The sequence below is a fragment of the Cygnus olor genome, chromosome 15 (genome assembly GCF_009769625.2).
Source record: "Cygnus olor isolate bCygOlo1 chromosome 15, bCygOlo1.pri.v2, whole genome shotgun sequence".
Lineage (NCBI taxonomy): Eukaryota > Metazoa > Chordata > Aves > Anseriformes > Anatidae > Cygnus > Cygnus olor.
The window spans coordinates 10,701,658-10,719,052 of NC_049183.1; positions in this window are offsets into that span (position 1 = coordinate 10,701,658).

The window sequence follows — 17,395 nt, forward strand, 5'->3', positions numbered from 1 at the left end:
GCCAGAACGATCTTGTTCCTATCGCATGGGTGTCCAGCGAGCTACGCAACAAGCTGTAAAGCTAAAAATTGACTGTTTTGCAAGAACGTGGCAGTTGGAATTTGCGTTCCTAATCAATCCCTGACTGAGTCACTTTGCCTTACCACAGCTCTGAATCACTGGTGCTTAATTGATGGGAACGCAGTTTTACGCAGCAGATGCCAGGCCTTGTGCAGGGGCCCAGCGAGTGGTCCCAAACTCCACGTGCCAGCCTGGAAGGTTCCTCAGGTCAAACTGGTCTACGGAGAGACAACCCCACTTCCTCCGTGCTGTGCCTGGTCACACGCCACGAAGGATGCTTTAGTGATTCAGCGTGGTCTGATCAAACACCATGGTCATAATTTCCTGCAACAGTCTCCCAGAAACATCTCTCTTGAGCATCTTCTCTGGGATTTGAGAGGTCACCATGACAGAGGACACCTGGTAGGCTTTAGATGTGAGCGAAGCCGTCGTGCTGTGTTGTGGGAAGTGTAAACCTGCCTACAGGGGATCCTGATGCATGGTCTGTATCTGCGAGGCTCACAGCAGCCAACTCAGCCCTACGTAGCATTTGCAATGTGGTTTTGTAATGCCTGGGAGAGCTCTCCCTTACACACAAAATTTCTTGGAGCCCCAGAATTGCTGAGTGTCCCTAACCAAGGTCTGCCGGACAGGCAGGAGCTGGCACTCCTGGTCTGTGCTGATACCGTCTTCTCCTTGCCATTTCTGCAGTCTCTCTCTCTCTGCATTCTTCCTTCTCTGAGAACACGTGTCCCTAGATAGCTAAACACATCCTACTAAGAGCGCTCAGCAAGCGTGGAGCAGATTGACTGCGAGCTCTTCTGATGCTGAATTCAGCTGACAATCAGCTCCTAATGCCAGCAGCTAGTCCTGTTTTTTTTTTTTTTTCTTCTTCCTTCAATCTGATGTCGACAAGGTCAAGTCTAGTAACTTCTAACAAATGTTACTTTCTCATTAACAGGCAGCCTGTTGGGTGGTAACTCCTGTTTTGTGTATACTAGTTGCTGTTTTTATCAGCTCTCTTTGTAAGCCTTGTATCTGAATAGCTAGTAATGCTGGAGTGGTGAAAGGCATTACAGTCCTCAGGGTTCTCTGCACATGTTTTTTAGCTCTCTGTATTTTTTTTAAAGCAATTAGTATTTGAATCCCACTTCCAAGTGACCCTGGCTGCTCTCTGAGTAGGAAGGGCTGAGGTGGCAGAGCAGGGGAAATCGGGACGGATGGGTGGAGAGAACCATGAACAGGTTGCAGCTGGTCCACAGAGCTGTGATATGGAAGGGAAACTTCTTCAGTGGGGAGGAGTCCTAGTTCCAGGTCCCGTTCCTGCGGTTTTCCCATCCTGCACCTTCAGCATCCTCTGCTGGCTGAGGGCCACGCAGGTGTGCTGGGATGCCAACTCGGTCATGTCGTAAAGCTGCGTATCCCGTGCAGCAAGGGCAATGAACTCCCTGGGTGCTGGGTTTGGATAATAGGCTGAAGTAGTAGGAGCCCTGTTTTACCATGACTTGAATGTTGGCTCTTACCTAATTATTTCTGCGATCTCAAACCTAGTGCTGTGAGCATGGATCCAAATACGCACTCAGAGCAATTATGTAAGTGAGTGATATCAAATATAGAAGATACATAAATACGGTGATTTAAAATTGCAGCATTAACATGTATGCGGAGACTCACAGTTCAAATCAAGTGCCTTTAAATCATTGGGAATCTCTCCACTGCTATCAGTAGCCTTTGGTTTAGCTTCCTAATGATTTGTCTTCGGTACTGGCAGTCACAGAGCATGTCTGCCTGTGACCAGGTCAGGGCTGTCAAGTCCTGGTGGATGCTCAGCCTGAATTGATGGCACCAAAAGTTAATTCCTGTTAGCGATGCAGTAAGGTACCCGAGATTGTTCCTCGAGTCTTGCTAAGTGGCAATGTTAGGGCTGTTTAAGGATGGGTGAGCGTGGGATGATTTTCCCCAGCTTGGAAAGGCGATCTCCAGAGGAGTGCTCTTGTCCGGCATGCTTTGGGGTTGATAGCTGGCATCAGCTGCAATGAAATTGTCTCTCGTTAACACTAATCATGCGTAGCTTTCTTTTCATATTAGATAATGAACACAGTTAAGTCCTGGAAAGCCTGCCCTCTCTCTTTCTGCTGACAGCATTGGATTACTGTGATTTATATTCTTCATATAGGAAGTAATATGATTATTCAGTTAATCTATTATTCATTTCACTCATGATCTATTCTTTTCGCATTCGTATTCTGTGAGTCAATTTCTTTCTCTGCTGTTTTAATAGAGTAGCATTTTAAATTGTGAGAACACCGCATTAAACATGTATAAGATTTAATCTAATTTAAAATGCCTTCTTCTAGCAGGATATGCCTAATAAGCATAAAAACAATAATGTTCAAAATGCTACGGCATATTAATGGGACGCATTGTGAAGGATGCATTTTTCAAATACAGCTAAGCACTAATTAATGAATGTGTTTATAAAAAACAAAAACAAAAACCCACCCTTATCCTGAAGCCGTGATTGACATGGAAGAAGATCTTTTGACAGAACAGCATCATATACAAGCTGCCTTGGTTTACAAATACTATTTCTTGCTGTATACTGTGATAGCTCTGGAGTAACACGTAAAATCAGTGATATCTCACAGTATTAATGTTACACAGGCACTGAAGTGCTTGTGAATAATTAATCTGCACTTGATTTGGTGCTGGATGTATGTGTGACCCACTGGTTCAAATGGAGTTTAGGTTTCCTCTCTGCATTTTTCTGCAGAGAACGTGAGCCTGCTCCAGCGGCAGAGCCTGGTGCTTCCAGTACTTCCAGAGTTTAATAATCAGGGCAATAATTAATTTTTGCCAATGATTTGCTTGACAGAAAAATGGAGTTTTGGCTTTACTGAAAGCTTGTCTGAGTGCATTTCAGCCCTCTCCCTGCCCGCTTAGAAGTGTGTAATTTTGATGGGTTTTTATGGGAAATGCTTTTGTTGCCTGCTTTGAAATGCTGTTTCCCTTCAGAAAATTTGGTCAATGCACTCCTGCAAAAATGTAAAACCTGCCCCATGCAAAAAGAATATTTTGCCATCAGCTGAATAGACACCTAGTCTAGCTAAAACTAAACTGTTTAGCTGTTTTCTGTTTCACTGACTACTTTCTTGAGCCTTCTAATGCGAAGGTGTTGACCATGCAAGCAGCCGTACTCTGAGGACACGGAAAACAAGAAAGCCCCGATCCCCCAGCAAGTTACACACAGACATCCCCCAGCAAGTTACATGCAGACTTCGGGTCTGGTAGGGCTGTGCCTGCCCCGAGCAGCCCCCAGGAGCCTGCTTTTCCTTGCTGCACAGAGCAAAGCAGAGGGCAGGAGACAGCAGAGCCTGCTCCCACGCCACCAGCTGGGCCACGGCCAGGAGGAGCCCCTGCTGTGCGCTTTGGGAAGCATGCTCAGCTCCGTCAGTTTGGACAAAAAGCTGGTGGAAGCTGGTTTTGTAAAACCCAGTGGGAAAACTCACGTAATTAAGCACGTCCCTATGTCTCTGCAATCCCCGAGTCTGCTTTTTAAACCTCCTGTTCATTACCGTTGTATCAGTTTAATTATAGATTTTCAGCAGAGGCTGACATGCAACAGGAGGGCTAATTGTGCGCTTGCTTTCCGGGATTGCTCACTCCCAGCAGGTAACTCCGGGCGCATGTGGTGGAATTAGTTGTGTGCTCCTGCTGCTGACCTGCTCCACGTGCCTGCTCTTGGTGACCGTGAGCCTCTGCCCTCCCACACGTCGGGAAGGGTGAGTCTGAAGTGATGCAAAAAGAGACGTGGACGGTCAGATGAAGATCACTGAGACAGCTTGCTGGAAGCTGTGCCTAAAATGATGTAGAAAAATGACTAATGCTGCAAGTTCCAGAATACAAACTTGTGGTATCAGGAGAGTTTAGAGAAAAACATACTTTCTGACAGCAGGTCAGAGGGATGTTGGTTCTGATTGTGGTTTGGATTCGGCATCATTTCTCCTTGAGCATGTTTCGGTTCTTGATAAGGTCAGAGCTTTGCTAAATATTTCTATTTAGTATTTGTATTTTGGTAGTTGCTAGGTACTCCACTTGCAGTCCAGGATGCATTGTGCTGCTGGTGTTTGAGCATAAGAGAAACACGAGAGTGCTTTGTATTTGAGGAATGTAAGAGGAGCGTACTTAACTCGACATCTCTCTTCCCTGGAACTCGCATGAAGTAAATAGTTACAGGAGAACAACTTCTCTGAATGTTACAAAACCAATATTTGAGAACGAGCATGCGTGTATGGCATTTTGTTTAAATTCAGGAGGTCCAAGCCCGCTTTGATGTTCTCCGTCCCAGGAGAAGCATACAGACTGTATTTCAGGTGTTCAGGAGACCCAGGCTGAGATGCCAGGACTTCAGTGACACTTCTGGGTGCTGGGAATTGGTAAGCTACGGCCATTCTTGTGGTCAGATACCAAGTGCTGTGGGTTCTCCTGCTGCCAGTCCCCACTGTTCCTCTAACTCCCTAATCCCAGTGCATTAGGAAGAAAGCCGTGGGGTAGATGGTTCAGCTTTCTGTGGTTGCGGTGGGTGGCATCTGCACCTCCGCAGCACTGTAATGCACGGCAAGTGGCAGCTCTCTCATCTGCTCCACGTCAGAACGTGCCCAGAATCTTCCAGTGGTGAAAAATCCTCTTATTTGGTCACACTGCTTGGTTTTACAAATTGCTGGCCTGTAGGTGACCCCCTTCAGACAATTAAAAGGCTTTGATGGGTAAAGCTTTTCCTGGTTAGGATCCTGGATGCCTCAGCAGTGACATATCTCAAGCTGACAGTCGGCATCATGGGCTGTTTGGGCAGCTTAGGCCCTGGGCACACAAAGCAGCAGCATGTTTTTTTTCACGTCTACCTCTCTTCGCATCCATCCATCTTAATAGAATTGTTATTTCTAGCCCTCACTGTTTTGTTTCTGCTTTTGGCAAATAATGGAAGAAAAAGGTCTGTGACGATTTTGAAGGCTTTATATATATATATATATATTTTTTTTTTTTAAAAAAAAAAAAAGGTTATTGATGGCTGCTACTTTCTCTGTGGGCATTTGGAAAGATCCTTGAAATGATGTTTGGTGGCTTGGTGAAACAAATTATTACTATGGAAACAGTTGCTGAAACGTTACAGAAAAGTTTCTCTCTAGTTTTACTTTTTTTTGTTTGTTTTTATGCTGTCATGAAATCATGTGGCCTTACTGCTGAGATGCTGGGATACACCTGTCAATGCTATTCATTATACAGCTTAAAAAAAGAGAGGAACGAGCATGTCAAAATCTCCAGATTCGGGATCTGAGCACAGCAGCAGAAATAAACACCCATTTACCGAAGAAAATTAAGAAACTAGGAAGAAAAATGTACACACATCAACTGGAGGAATCTTACTTTAAATGCTGGTGATTTTTTATAAACCCGGTAGGAAATAATATTTTAAATACACCAATTCTACACATACGAGCTGCTATTTAGGTACAAAACCCCTGCCTTTACAGTAGAAATTTCCTAGTTTGACCAGCATGCCCATATGTCATGGTGGCTGAGCTCTGCCTGCCCCGGGGTGGTTTGGCACAAAGGCATCGTATTTGTCTTGGAATAAACGGCCCTAAACGATCAGAAGTGTTGATGTCTGCCTGGCTGTGCACAAAAGGCAGTAGGAAAGTAAGCTCTGAGCGTGGAAATCTCGGTTTAGTTATCACAGTGGATGCTAAAGGATGCAGAAGTGTGGAAATTCAAACTGAAGATTAATGGGAGTTTATTGAAACCTTTCTTATGGGGGAAGAAAGTTTTGTTTGATTTCTAGGGTGTGAACAATCAGGGCACTGAACTGGCACCAGTGATTTACAACACAGGTGCGCACAACCCTTAGGGGTCAGCCCAGGTTTGAAATACCACTACAGCATGTCCCTGGGGAGCAGGGCACACTGGAGTCTGTTCCCTGGGGCTCTCCTGAAACTGGGGGTGAACTGGTGCACATTTTCGAGTGATGTATCACAAGGTTCATGCTCAAGCCTTGGCCTCAATGGCCTGATCCTGATGTGCTGAAAAGCCATCAAGGTGTTTTGTCCTTCAACTCATAGTGAAACTCTAGCCACTCACTGTACAGACAAGTAGAGGGCTTAAGCTCAAGGAATGACTTCTGTCTTTTTCAAAAACCTGCCTTTGGCATACTTTTAAACATTAATCCTTAAAGGTGATGGGCTTCATTTGAAACCACCAGAAGTAATATTTGTTTTGGAATAACCCTTAGCAAACCTGGGGATGTTGCTGTCAGGTTTGTCCCAGCATTTGGGATCGTAGCCCTTCTGCAGCAGCACAGTGGTTGGGGTAATTTTGTGTAGTCGTGGCTGGTCGAGGCTGTATGGCTACTGCTAATTTAAGAACTGGATTGAAGAGTCTTGTGCATGGAAAATGAAAAGCTACTTGTGGATCAGACAGTGGGAGGAAAAGTGGGTTTGCATTTGCAAAAACCCACTCAGCTCTGAAGCACTGACACCAGAGATGTTTTTGTCAAATCCTGGTCCTTGTCCCGCATACACCAGTGGAAATGAGGAACTGCTCCACTAAAGTGAGTGAGGCTATCCATGTGAACAGAGGTGAGACCGGATGTATGCTTCTGTGTGACCCCTCTGAGCAGGGAGCAGATCCTGAGCAAGACAAAAGACTTGGGTTTGCGTTTCTAACTTTTGTATTTTTATTTTTTAAACTATCCTTCTCCTCACTCCTGCCCCTTTAAATCCAAAATAAAATATTGTATGGAGTGCTTCCATAAATAATTTACTTTCTGCCTGACACTAGTCAAGGAGGCATAAAGCTTCCTGTGTGTACATGCTGCTTCTGGAGTTCAGCAGTAACTAGATCTGAATTTAAAACAAAAATCTGAAGATTTTTGTTTTTCTATGAGGATGGAAGAAGCTCGGGGGCTCTGAAAGAGCTGGTTCAGGCCCCACCACATCAAACCCTCTCTGTGGGGTTTGGAAAGGCGCCGGTCATTCATCCTGACCCCTCCAGGTTGACCAGGGGTGATGTGGGCAGGACTGCCCTTGTGGTTAAGGAACTGGGTGGAAGTCGGGGGATTTTGGCTCAAGCCTCTGCCCTGCTCGAGGTGACGTCAGCCGGGTACAATGCAGCCCTGTGCTGAGGCTTCCAACCTGCCTCGGAACGAGGCGGGAAGCAGAATGACTGCATTGATGTTCTGTGTCCAGGCAGAGATATACCCGCTGCCCAGCGGGGTTAGCTGACACAATAGGTGTGTCTTGTTTTCCCAAATGACCTTGCAAAATTGCCAATTTGCCATCCCACAGGTCCACAGAGAGAGGAATTATTGAGCAAGCTGTGGGGTTTGGAGCTGTTTTTTCCAAATGTCCTTTGTGACCTTGGGCAAATCACTTAGGCAGAAATTTAGCAAAGTATTAAAGCATTTCAGTCCTATTCTGGGGCTTATCTCTGGTTCATCTCAGTGGGATTTAGGTTTCCACTTTCTATTTAAGTTCCTAAATCTCATTGTGATCCATACAAATCTTAAAGTTTCTCTTTGAAAAAAGGGGTTCACGAAATATCTTGTCTCACAGGGATGCTGTGAGGAGGAATTAAAGATTGTGAAAGAATTAAAGATTTGATGATGGTGCCGTGTAGGTGTGATGGAACTATCACGCGTTCCCTAAAGTGAAATCCCAAGCACGTGCTTGGCATGAGCATTGCACAAGCATTTTCAAGCTGGCAGGAGCACCCAGTCTCCATCTTGCACAAAATTCATTCTGTAATTTACTGCAAACCTCTGGAAAATAATTCTTTCACAACAAAAATAAAATAAAATAAAATTCTGCCTGTGGCCTGGCATCTGTAACATGCTTAGCAAGCAGCATGAGCTCTTCATAATTCATCAAAAGGCCACACGGATAATGAGAAGAGGCTTCCTTCTGTAGCTGAGCATTTCTTTCCAGTGCTGCTGCAGAATGAAAATCAGAGGTGGCTGCCGAGGGGAGGACCGGCTTCAGCGCCGGGTCCAGCGTGTCCTGGCAGCGCTGTGCCTATGGCTGGGGGCACCACTCATCGCCCATCCCAGGGGGCTCCCACCCAAAGCCTAAACCGCCGACCTCTCCTGCCCACCTCTGGCAAAGAATTTGGGCTGAAATAGCCAAGCTGTGGTTAAATGAGCTTCAGAAAGCTGCCAGAGCTGCCTTGGTAGCTTGTTTTCTTTCTAGGTGACATTGTGAGCGGGATGGAGCTGAGCCATTCCAACGTGTCCCTGGGAAATGACTCTTTCGCTTGGCACCGTTTCCAGCGGGAATCAGGGAGGATTTCAGAGATGTTCCCCATGATGTGCTAAAGCTTAGCTTAAAAAAACCCTCAGAGATGAAAGGACAGCCTGCTCCAGCTCCTGATGAAACGTGACAAGGCGAGTGGCTGCTGTGGCAGCGAGCTGTAGGGAGTTCCTGTGAGGGAAGTCGCAAGTGCTGGAAAGTCAAAGGAGCAGAATGGGATGTGCAGAGGGATTTCTGCCATGTCCCTATGTGTGGTGCTGTCAGCTCTGCTCCCTTCTAGGGCTGTGTAATTCCCTTGGACTTTGGGGAGACCTGTGGGATGTCCGGGGGGAAAGGGAGAGTTGCTGCCCGGTATGGACTTGCTCTGCAAGAAGGCACCTCCTCCGCTTGCTGTTTGGTTTTTGTTCCTTCTTTGCAATGTAAACTGCAGAGACTTTGATACGATAACAGAAGAGGAGAGTTAGGTGAGTGTACTCTGCTGAAAAACTGTTAGGTTACGTCCTGGTCTTAGTGCAATCCTTCCCAGCTTGCTGTAGCTGGCTGAAGCTGTAACGTGAAGATGGGATTTCCCATCACACTGCACGAACCTGTGGGGACTGCCAGGCTCTGTGCTTCCAAAGTTCACAGAGCTGCAATCTCTTCTCAGAGGTCAGGGTCTGTGATCTGCCGTGTGTATTACAGCAAATTTGCAGGTGCAGTGTGAGTGTTTATATCAATGATTCCATGGTTTCCTTCTCCCTTTTCTCATTTTTGGTTTCACAAATTGGCCAGAAATTGGTAAGGAAGACTAGGACGTGATGCCCCTTCCCTCTGGCTGTGGGATACAAAGTCAAGGAGAGGGCACTGAAGGAGAAAACACTGCAGTGAAGAGTGGCCAGACTGGAGATACCTCTGCTTGCTCTACCTTCACTGCATCATCTCTGAGTTTTTTAATTGTAAATTCAAGAATGAGAGAAGCAACATTACGTAAAAGTGAACGAAGGGTTTGCTAATAGGAATTAGCAGAGCTCTGCTCTCCTCTCCCATGTGCAGTTTGGGATATGCCCTATGGTCTCAATAAGGCGCTGAGCGAGGTGCGCTTCTGGCTAGGGGCTGATAAATGGTGCGCGGTGCCTAGGAATGGGGCTGCCTACATCTGCCTGAGTGGGGTGAGCAACCCAGCTAACTCCATACACAGTGCAGATGTAGGAGTTATTGTGGCAATAACCTGTTGAGTCACTGTTTTTTATTGTACAATTATTTGTGTTCAGATCTGATGGCTAAATAATGTGCAATACTGAAACACTGCAGAAAAGGAAATGAATGCAGAGAGCATTGCTCCACATGGCAGAATGTCCCTGCTGAATAAAATCTATAGCTATTTCCCTCAAGCTCTAGTTAATAAGGTTCTAAAAATGCTGGGTGAAGTCCTTAGGGGCTGGTGCCCGAGTGCAGTTCAGAAGAGTAGCCTGAAGTTCAGACACTTCTCTAAAGCTTCTCTCATCCCTTTGAATGTCACGAGTCTTCAAGCCTGGGCTGAAACCCCTGCCAGGACGCTCTTCTCGGCAGTATTTCAACTTCCTAGGTTCCCACTGGAGGATGGAACTGCACAGGCACACAAAACTCATGTCATTTCATGCTTAACACCAGAGGGTAGTGGTGTACTGGGGACAGGCAGAGATTTGGGGTGGTAGGAGCACTGTGGTGACTGCTTTCAGAGAATGGGAATGCTTGCCTGGTGTAACATGTGGAGTGGGGGAAGCCTCTGGAGAACAACTGGAGGAGCACTTTGCAACCTGTCCATATTTACTCTATGCCCCTCTCACTTGTGAAATACCCCATCTAGTGTAATGCAGGCCAACGCAGAACAGCCCCCTGCCATTGTCCTAACACGTGAACAAAGCATGCTCTTGTGTTTGAGCTGCTGGGACTCCTCTTCTAACTGAAATAGCCTAGGCAGATCCTTTTATCCACAGAGCCCCAGGGCTTGGCCCTTTTACATGGGCTGGGAAATGGGCAGGTCCCTCTTCTGGGGGAGCATCTGTAGCCAGCTGCCACCCCACCGCTTGGAGGTGGTGCACATATCCCTGTGTGATGGGACCTAGTCTGCCAGGTCCACAAGGCAGCACCCCTAGGAGAGATGATAGTTTTCTGTAACAGACAGGATTTCAGTATGAAACATCTATTCTTAAGAGAAATAGCATTTTTTGATTTTATTTTAGAGACAGTGAGCCATGCAGAGCCTAGCAGCTCTGGATTTCTGGAATGCATCCCTCACTACTAGAGCTGGCAACCTGTCCAGGACACTCTTACAGAACATATAGATATATTTATATATTTTTTCAAACTGGATGTTAAGCGTGCTAGTGGAAATCTGGTATAAATGGGAGTCCGTGACATCAGCAGTACTGTGCTGATGCAGCTCATCACAGCATCTTGCCGCAGGTGGCCATTCCTGGCACCCATGGGCTGACCGATAGGGGAAGCAGGGGCTGGGGACTGCTGGGACTGCTGCTGCTTCTTGGCGCGTGTGCCTCTGAGGACAATGAGGCTCCTTTCTGTGGCCTGGCCCTGGTCCATCAGTTTGCTTTTCAAGGTGCAGCTTTATCTTCTTTGCCACCTCTGCCTTACCTCGCTGACCACCAGCCTCCTCTCTTTTGAGTCCTTTGTCATCAGTGTCAGCTTTGAAAAATCTAATTTTTGTCTGAACCACACAAAACTATTTAGAAATTGTGTGGCTACAGTGCTGTGTCAGATCTGTGAATGCTGTCTGGTTTGGGCTTTGAAGGGAAGTACATATGAGGAGAGAGGAGGAAGTGTATGAAATCCCCCACTTGGCCTTAAAACAGTGATGACTAAGGGCTGTCTACACAGGAGTTTCCTCTGTGAAATTATGAGGTAATTCCCTGAATTAGGTAATTCCTGAAGTGAAGTGCTTTACTCAGCTCCCATTTCCGTCTGCAGTGTCTGCATCCATCGCATCCCTCCTACAGGTTTCTGAGGCAGTAACGTCGCTGCGTTACCAGCAGCAAGACACGGAGGGGCCTAAGGCGACTGCTTTAATGGAGACCTTGCACAGAACGTGTAGAAAGCTCAAAATGCAGATTCGGTGTGTGCTGTCACCGTACATCTGCAGAGCTTCGTGATCTAAGAGCATCTGTGCTACTTGGCCTGGCAGACCTCCAGTGCTACCAAATGCCTGAAAAGATGCAGCTAACACAATATTCTGGCAACCTTTATTTGTAACAGAGCTGCTATAAAAGTCTCAGCAAAGACCAAAACCAGTAGAGGTGGATTAAAGAGGAGTGAAATTCTGGCAGCAATGCAGCCCTGGGTTACTTTCTTCACAAAAGCCATCTCGATAAGCAGGAATCCAGCAGGACAACTTCCAGAAGCAGAGCGAGGATTGTTCCTACAGGGCCCTGTGTGTCAGTGCTCATTTAGGCTGTGACAGTGAGCGTGGCATTAAATGCTGTACTAAGGTGTTAGAGAAAGGAGAATAATGGATAATAGCTATGAACGCTTTAGCTTTTAGAGCATTTTGCAGGTTTTCAGGCCAACAGGATTTGTTTAAGCTGTTGAGATGCAAGGACTGTTTTCCTTCTGCCCTTCATGGTGCCTCTGGCTCCTGCAGCGCACTGAAGCTTGTCCCCCTTGAACATGGGGAGGAAGCTGAGGAGCGGTCTCAGTGCAGCTCACTGGGTCCTTGATGCGCTCTTGAAGGCTTTTTGATTGCAGTGTTGTTTCCTCTCAGAGCCACCGTGATTCCCTTTGTGCCGTAATAGAACACTTAACAATCTTTCCTCTGTTTCAGGAGAAAGGAAGCCATTGAAAAAATACATAGCCACATATATTCCAGAATTTCTAGGCTAAAAATTGCAGCACATTTAAGTTGTGACTGTGGCTCTGCAGGTTCTTACACCTCCGAACAGCGCAATGTCACGCTCCAGAACTTCATGGCTTGTAAGATTCAGTGCTGGGCTTCTAACACGCATTTATTTATTTTAAAAGCTATAATGCTGCACATCACTGGAAAAAGAAAATACTTATTTACCCTCCAGGGTCGAGCACTGATTGGTAGCTGTGTCAAATCTGAATTAGAAATATTTCAAATAGTGGCATTCGCCAGCAAATAAAAGGCATATTAGATTATTTGAGAATGTTTTTATGGCTCCATGTGAGTAATTCAACAGATGGTACTAAGGCACTTTGTTACAATGTGAAAGGAATATGAAAAATGCTCTTACTTAAAATGTGAAAGTCAGCTCTCAAAAATTTCTACGATGGTTTTCCAGAAGAGTGTGGCATGTGCAGAACAGATACAGAAGTAAAAGTGAATCCTTAATGGCATAGCCTGCCTAAAACCTTGAGTAAAATCAAATAGTAATCGTGTCCACATGCACGCTGGTGAAAACATTTGCATTCCATGGGTCTCTGTCCCTCTTGGAGCTATAGGGGTGTTTGTAGATACAGGCTTTGCTCGTGGAGCCTGCGAGTCAGGGAAACAGATCCAGCTGCTGTGAAATCACGCTAACTTTGAGGCATAAATTAGGTGGAAATTTTCCAGATTTGTATTTAAAAATTGAGATACTCAAGAGCTTTGGAACTAAACAGGGCCCATCTGTTTTAAAAATTATACAGCATGAAGAATGCACCCCAGTATGCATCAAAATTTGGGATGTCGTATGAGAAATAGCAACTTCTAGGGTAACAGATTTCCAAACAACGATTTTGTATGTCTCTTCTTGAAGCAGTCTGTTAAATACACTCATTGCCTAATCTACTGCTTTTAGGCTAATAACAATCTGCTTTAAAGTCTGATTTTCTGACAGAAGTGTTTCATCTCATCTCAAGGCTGGGCCCTATGACCTGGTAGGTCCTGCTCGCCTCGGAGGGGGCTCACTGGCCCGCCCAACCCATGGCCCGCATGCTGCGCAGTGTTTCTTTGAAACAAAGATGCTCTGACTGTTTGTACTTCTCAACCTTGCTTGTGTTTGGTGCTGCTGAACGGGATGTGTGGCAATGTCTGAACACTCTATGGCCTTTGCATCAAGTAACCGTTATCGTTTTCTTTCAGATTTCTCTGCTGACCATCGGGCACTGTGCTGCGTTACTGTAGGAAACAGCAGAGCAGCAGCCCCACACCTGGGGTCTGTGAGGGGCTCTGTGTGCTCGTGGTACCCAGGAGATGTTCCACTGCCTGCGTTACTGAGTGAGGGTGCTGCTTTAGGGAAAGGGCAAGAAAACAGAAAGCTTGGCTCGAGGCTTGTGTAAACGCTTGATAGAAAGTAAACCAGGGTGCAAAAGGACAGCACATGAGCTGATGCCCTGAATGCCTTCGTATGAAGCAGCTCGCTTTACTCGGGAGCACAATGAGGCCCCGGACAGCTGCCCTTCTGCAGGCCCAGCTGAGCCACCAGCAGATACTGTTGATCCAGATGTGTCTCAGCGCTTCCCTGCCAGAGGCTTTTGCCCTCTTACAGGGCATTTCATGAGCATGTACACCTTTAGCTCAGGCAGCAGCAGTGAGGTTAGCGCAAACTGACCGAGTGGGCTGGGGATTTGGCTGATGGGAATTTGGGAGCACTTCTGTGGGTTGCTCAACAGGGCCAGAGCAGGGGCAGGGACGAGCACCGGGGAGTGCATGGCTGGAGAGAGCAGAGGGCAGCCCCGAGGCTGAGGACACCTGGCATGGAAGAGCACTACCTGAAAGGTGAGTGCAGAGGGGATAATGAGCCATGAATTCACGCCCATCTCTGTGCATTAGCTGCCTCTTGTTAGGAGGATGATGAGCTTGCTGTGTGTCACTGTCAGGGAATGGTACACACCTTTTCTGAAAGCTCGCTGTGATGTTGTACACAGGCCTTGATTACCCTTGTCCTTCTTGGCTCTCAGGAATACATTCTACAGAAGCCCAGATGTAACTGAGAAAAATCCTAAAGTATGGAATTACCTCCTACTTTTTTATGCTTTTTGCTTCACTTTGAAATTTCCCTGAAGGAAGCTATGCCTTCTTCTGCCTCCTTCTGGACAGAAAGTCCCTTTGTACTGTCCTGATTTTGCCACTGTTTTTTTCCTTTTTTTAATTGAAAAGTTTGTTTTGGAGTTGTTTCTCCTTCCCTGGCAGTTGTTCCTCTGGAATTGTTTGTTTTCACATGATTTGCCTGCCTGCGTTCTGTCTGTGGCATGAACACCAGCAGAGTGCTGGTTGCTGATAACCATACATGCCAATAACCATTCATCTGTCACTTCCCTCATGCCACTGCAACCCTCCCAAACTCATCAACAATTCATCTCTGTAGCAGCTCAAAATGTGACATGTATAATGGGTGAAAGGTTGCTGTTTTGGTGCAGCTGCTCAGCATCCTTGTGTTTGACATCCTGCTGAGGTTGGATGCTTGGAGGGTGCTTTCACTTTGCCTGTCTCTGAACTGCGCCTGCCGCTGGAATGGGCATGGGGGGGTTTGCACAGCTCTGTCTGACCTGGACGAAGGTCTCTGGGGCAGGGCTGGCTCCATTGCTGGTTATTTGCTTGTTTGCTTGTCCTGTAACGATGTGGGAAGGTCCTGAACGGAGAATGGCTCTTTAAATCAGAGGACCATCAGTGGCCGCAAACATCTGCTGATACAGGACATGTAATCTCTCCTCTCAGACCTTGACATTGCTGTCTAATCTCTGCTATTTGTGACTATATTTTTTTTTCTAGGAGTTATGTAAAATCTGCCACAGCAAGGAATCACTGTGCATTTCTCATTTGAATGGCAGGGGATATTAAACAAATACATGTATACGTATATGTCAGACCACAGGCTGAGCTAGTGGAAAGGTTACTGCAAGCTCTGGGAAAGTCAAATGGACCCATCCGTTAGCGCATAGGATGGAGCTGTTGAGTTTTCAGATGGTACAATGATGAGAAGTAGATGTGCTTGGAGTCTGGGCAGCCCTGGTGGTGACACCCACGAGCACCCTGTGTGTGCCTCAAGGACTATTCACACAGGGCCGTAATTGCTCTCTATTACCGTGCTCGTTGTTTTGGAACAGAGAACTTTTCTGTACTGGATCAAAGAGCTGTCTTTGATTAATCACTTTGGAAATGAAAGAATTTCAAGTTCTCTTTTTTTTTTTTTTTTAAGGGGACATATTTCAAAAGCCTTTTGATCTTTGGTGCTAGGTATTTAGTACAAGGCATGTACGATTTTACAAAAAGAACCACAGCAGTCTTGTCGTAAAGGTTGACATATTTAAAGCCCTGATCAGAAAACACTGAAAACACATGTTCAGCAGGTCCTTCGATTTCAGCAGGTCTGTGCACACTTAGGGGGTTGCTCTTGTGCTCATTCTTTAGCAGGATCACCAGTTCGAAAAAGTAAAATCAGGCCACTGGTCTGTGGAAAACAAAAAAGGTAACATCTACTGTAAAGGTCAGAAAATATTTATGTGGCATCTTACACTAACAGAATGCAGGCAGCACAAATCTTTACAAATAGGCATCCTGCTGGTACCAATTGAAATATAGGAGGCAGTTACTCTCTCTCAGTTGTAAGTGCCATTTGATCCCCAGGGAGGCATTTAATGGATGATATTTCCCTACTGAGAGTCCTGTCTTTTCTTTCTGTACCTCATCAGTAATAGGTGAGGGTCCTCCTGTTCATCAAAAATGTATGCGCTGCTTACCCGATTTCTCACAGACTGCCTTATGAAAAAGGATGTCACTCCTACAGAACTAAATGGAATTCTTTACCTTTAATTACACGCTGTCTTCCTGTCTGCAAGAAGGTTTTCCCCACTACTTATCACCAAGCCCAAAGAAAGGAAAGAACAGAACAGAGAGAAGAGAATAAAAGCAGAATAAAATAACAGCTATTTGCAAATCCACTTGCCTCTGAAAGTTTCCCCTCCTGATCCAAGCTGTGTGGCCTGGATTGGTCTCAAGGATACTTCAGAAAGCAACTCCTATCTGTGATGAGACATGGATGGGAAATGGATGCCTCACTCCTTCTGTGGGGGTGGACCTGTGATATGAAACACTTGTGTTACTGAGTATGAATAATTTTATCCACAAGTGAAATCTTGCAGTTGTTTGACAGGGTTCAGCAACACTATTCTACTGCTGTTAAAGAGAGAAAAATCACAAGAAAGAACTCAAAATATCACAGGTAGAGCTACCTGGAATAATTTAGACTCGAAACTCAAGCTGGAGCAAAAACTCAAGTCTTTCCCTGGCAGCTCAGGGGCTGACACCAACTTTCTAATACTGTCGTAGCCAACAGCTCTCCTATTTTCCCATAATTTTTCCACTCAGATTTACTCTATTATAACCTTGATCAACTCCACAAATGCATAAATTATTTAGTAACAGAAATGTCTTACTTTACATGTGATAAGACACTTCACCGTGCAGATACAGAGCCTCCCAGGAACTGCCCAGGTGCTGTTGGGGAGCAGAGCAGCACAGCCTTGCCTTTATGACTGCAGCAGCCCAGTACAGGACAGTGGGGAACCCAATGCACCCTCCATCCTAAACCTCCTCAGCCAGCGGGGAACCCAGTGCACCCTCCATCCTAAAATGGAGCCCTCCCTGTCCACCGTGACCTGTGCAAACGCGCTGGATTCATCACAAGTGTGATTGCAAGTGAGTTCCTTGCATGTGGAAGAAGTTCAATATTGCCTAGGAAAATTCAATATTGCCTAGGAAATGCTTTTTGTGTCAGACACCAGCTCCCCAGGTCTGGGTGCTCACCCCATTTGGGGGCGTCACTGAGGCTCAGCTGCTGGCCTTTCCTGCTGGCGTTTCCACCAGCCCCAGAAGTCTGCTTCTATGTCTGCACGTAGGTGCTGGGGCGCTGTGGTGAAGCAGAATCAAACCTGCCCAGTTTCAATATTAGCTTGTTTTTATTAAGCTGAGTGTTTTGCTAGGTAGCTTGGGGTGGTGGGAGAAATGCATTAAACTAGAAGTTAATTAGTAAGGGAAGACTGTGATTTATCAAGATTGAATGATAGTAAGGGTATTGCTATTTAATTAGGCAATGTGTTTGGATTTTTTGATTTATTTTCCTTTTGATTTAATTCAAAATATT